This window comes from Oncorhynchus kisutch, unplaced genomic scaffold (genome assembly GCF_002021735.2).
Source record: "Oncorhynchus kisutch isolate 150728-3 unplaced genomic scaffold, Okis_V2 Okis03b-Okis08b_hom, whole genome shotgun sequence".
NCBI lineage: Eukaryota > Metazoa > Chordata > Actinopteri > Salmoniformes > Salmonidae > Oncorhynchus > Oncorhynchus kisutch.
This window is the reverse complement of record NW_022261980.1, coordinates 6,937,735-6,942,194: the sequence shown is the minus strand read 5'-3', so window position 1 is coordinate 6,942,194 and position 4,460 is coordinate 6,937,735.

Genomic DNA, 4,460 nt, shown 5'->3' with positions numbered 1-4,460 from the left:
GGGGCCCTACAGGCAGCTGTTGCTTGTCTGTTGAATTGAATTGAACAGTTTGAGGACTGCGGTTGGCTGCTTTGCTTAAGGGGATTGTGCGGACAGACACACACACACACACTCTGAATCAAAACAAGACAGGATGTATTCTCCACTCTCCACACCAACCCATAGTTTGGTTTGATTTCCAAGTTGTGAACCTAGAACTTTGAAAAAAGTTTTCAGGTGTTGTTGCTTTGCTGTTTACTCCAAATCTGTTCTGAATCAGTGGAGTTGCTTGTCACTCATTTTTAAAGATGGCTAGAACTCCTGAAACAACAGTCCCATGGCTTTAGTTTGACATGGCAGATACTGTACAGTCTAGTCTGTCTCACCTAGTCTCACTAGGCCTCACTTCACTTCATTCCCACGGACCAATGGGGACAGGCACACGGTCACACGCGCACAGGTCACACACACACACACACACACACACACACACACACACACACACACACATATATACACACACACAAGCGAGTGTGTGTAATGGCTCCAGGGGCCCTCTCTGCCAGGGTAGAGGGACCAGGCTGTGTGGCTGCGCTGCAATGTCTCCTCCTTTATTGGAGCTGGCAAGACAGTAAATGAGGCCAGAGGACACAGCAGGTTTTAATTACAGGGCCTGTGCCATTGTTGCACTGCGGAGGCCTGGGTTGAGGGTTCTTGTTTTTAAATGGTCCTTTCTCCAGGACTGAAATGTGTATGTGTGTGTGTGTCTGTGAGTTCCTTAATGCATTTCTATATGTTAGGTAACATGTGTGTGAGAGATTCTGGGTGGTGGAAATGTGTGCCTGCTGTTTTCTTTCCATGTGCTCTTCATAGGCAGGACACGCCTGGGTAAAGTGAAAGTTGAATAGCCTGCCGGTACAGAGGGAATATTTATTTCTATATTTATATTTCAGCTAGGAGCTCAGTGGGGTGTGAAATGTTTCCTCTCATGTAGAATTGAGATGGGAAACTAGAAGATGAGACTTGATGTTTTGTCCAGAATAGTGGCTGTAAATGGCCCTCTAGAGCTGAGGCAGTGGGAGTCTGATAAGAATCTCTGGGTGTTTGAACTGTGACATATTGCCTTCCTGATCTCTCCCAGTCGGTCTCCCCAACGTCATCAACCTGCCATTTTCAGGAAGTAAAAGAAACGTTCCATGAGATATTTTGGGCACGGACACGTAATGGGGAAGGAAGCATCCCTTTTCACTGCTTTATGGGATTTGGGGATTTGCCTATCTTTTGGGGATCGTGAACGAGAGTGTGGATGGAGGGGACCATGAGTGTCTGCCCGTGTAGATGCTCATACTGTGCCTGTGTGTGTGTTGTCATGTGAGATGGTCTGTTAGACAGAAAGCCTCTCTCCATGTTCCAGTCTGTTTGTTCTGTGTGTGACAGCGAGGCCCCACTAGGGCTCTGGCGTGAACTCAGCACTCGCCAGTGTGTGACGAGTGTTATTCACTCGCCGGTGTGTGTGACGCGTGTTATTCAGTTTGGCCATTTTGAATCGTGATTGGACGGTTGTCTCTGCTAACCAATGGCGAGCTTCTAAAAGCTAGAATAGCTCTTATCTTGGTGACTAAGAAGGTAGAGCCACAGAGGCTTCCCCATTTCAAGTAGATTGAATGTCAAGAAAATAATTGGACCACATTTGTCAGGAATTCTTCAAGTTGCACCTTTATGCAACGGAAAACGCTACATGGCTCCAAGACATCTCCTCCACTGTACCTCTGGCTCAGTTAGACAGTTTAAACATTACAGTTCTATTTCAATGCACTCTACTAAGTGGTCCCCTAGCGGATACATTTAATTGCTTGTTGCCATGTTAAAGATGTATATTAAAGTTGAACATGGACCATAATTGATTTAGCCATGGGAAGCCTGCATAGTTTGTTTCTTCCCTGTTTGCTCTCTTCACAGCAACCAAAGCTAATTCCCCTATTAACCCTGGTGGTTTAGCACAATTCATCACTTAGTTAATACAGTCACTTCTAGACATAAGTTTTTGTTAAGGGGATAGTTTCAGGATGTTGTTAACGAGTCAATGTATCCACAGAGTCAGATGAACTTGCGGATACCATTTTTATGTTTCTGCGTGCAGTTGGGAGTTTGCTAGTGTTGGTGCAATTACTTTCCTGTAGACATCCAGTTCATGTGCTAACACTAGTTAGCATTGGCTCGAGAAACTACAGTTGAAGTCGGAAGTTTACATACACTTTGGTTGGAGTCATTAAAACTCGTTTTTACAACCACTCCACAAATTTCTTGTTAACAAACTATAGTTTTGGCATGTCGGTTAGGACATCTACTTTGTGCATGACACAAGTAATTTTTCCAACAATTGTTTACAGACAGATTATTTCACTTATAATGCACTGTATCACAATTCCAGTGGGTCAGAAGTTTACATACACTAAGTTGACTGTGCCTTTAAACAGCTTGGAAACTTCCAGAAAATGATGTCATGGCTTTAGACGCTTCTGATAGGCTAATTGACGTCATTTGAGTCAATTGGAGGTGTACCTGTGGATGTAATGCCTAACTTTAAACTCAGTGCCTCTGCTTGACATCATGGGAAAATCAAAAGAAATCAGCCAAGACATCAGAGAAAAAATTGTAGACCTCCACAAGTCTGGTTCATCCTTGGGAGCAATTTCCAACCGCCTGAAGGTACCACATTCGTCTGTACAAACAATAGTACGCAAGTATGGACACCATGGTTCCACTCAGCCATCATACCGCTCAGGAAGGAGACATGTTCTGTCTCCTAGACATGAATGTACTTTGGTGCGAAAAGTACAAATCATTCCCAGAACAATAGCAAAGGACCTTGTGAAGATGCTGGAGGAAACGGGTACAATAATATCTACACTGCTCAAAAAAATAAAGGGAACACTTAAACAACACAATGTAACTCTAAGTCAATCACACTTCTGTGAAATCAAACTGCTCCACTTAGGAAGCAACACTGATTGACAATACATTTCACATGCTGTTGTGCAAATGGGATAGACAACAGGTGGTAATTATAGGCAATTAGCAAGACACCCCCAATAAAGGAGTGGTTCTGCAGGTGGTGACCACAGACCATTTTCTCAGTTCCTATGCTTCCTGGCTGATGTTTTGGTCACTTGAATGCTGGCGGTGCTTTTCACTCTAGATGGTAGCATGAGACGGATGTCTACAACCCACACAAGTGGCTCAGGTAGTGCAGCTCATCCAGGATTGTCACATCAATGCGAGCTGTGGCAAGAAGGTTTGCTGTGTCTGTCAGCATAGTGTCCAGAGCATGGAGGCGCCTACAGGAGACAGGCCAATACATCAGGAGATGTGGAGGAGGGCAACAACCCAGCAGCAGGACCGGGTGGTACATCCGCCTTTGTGCAAGGAGTAGCAGGAGGAGCACTGCCAGAGTCCCTGCAAAATGACCTCCAGCAGGCCACAAATGTGCATGTGTCTGCTCAAACGGTCAGAAACAGACTCCATGAGGGTGGTATGAGGGCCAGACGTCCACAGGTGGGGGTTGTGCTTACAGCCCAACACCGTGCAGTACGTTTGGCATTTGCCAGAGAACACCAAGATTGGCAAATTCGCCACTGGCGCCCTGTGACGTGAAGAACGTTCTTCTGCTGCCTGCAACGTCCTCCAGCATGACCGGTTTGGCGGTGGGTCAGTCATGGTGTGGGGTGGCATTTCTTTGGGGGGCCGCACGACCCTCCATGTGCTCGCTAGAGGTAGCCTGACTGCCATTAGGTACCGAGATGAGATCCTCAGACCCCTTGTGAGACCATATGCTGGTGCGGTTGGCCCTGGGTTCCTCCTAATGCAAGACCATGCTAGACCTCATGTGGCTGGAGTGTGTCAGCAGTTCCTGCAAAAGGAAGGCATTGATGCTATGGACTGGCCCGTCCGTTCCCCAGACCTGAATCCAATTGAGCACATCTGGGACATCATGTCTCGCTCCATCCACCAATGCCACGTTGCACCACAGACTGTCCAGGAGTTGACGGATACTTTAGTCCAGGTCTGGGAGGAGATCCCTCAGGAGACCATCCGCCACCTCATCAGGAGCATGCCCAGGCGTTGTAGGGAGGTCATACAGGCACGTGGAAGCCACACCACTACTGAGCCTCATTTAGACTTGTTTGAAGGACATTACATCAAAGTTGGATCAGCCTGTAGTGTGGTTTTCCACTTTAATTTTGAGTGTCACTCCAAATCCAGACCTCCATGGGTTGATACATTTTATTTCCATTGATAATTTTTGTGATTTTGTTGTCAGCACATTCAACTATGTAAAGAAAAAAGTATTTAATAAGAATGTTCATTCATTCAGATCTAGGATGTGTTATTTTAGTGTTCCCTTTATTTTTTGAGCAGTGTATATCCACAGTAAAACGAGCCTATATCGATATAACCTGAAAGGCCGCTAAGCAAGGAAG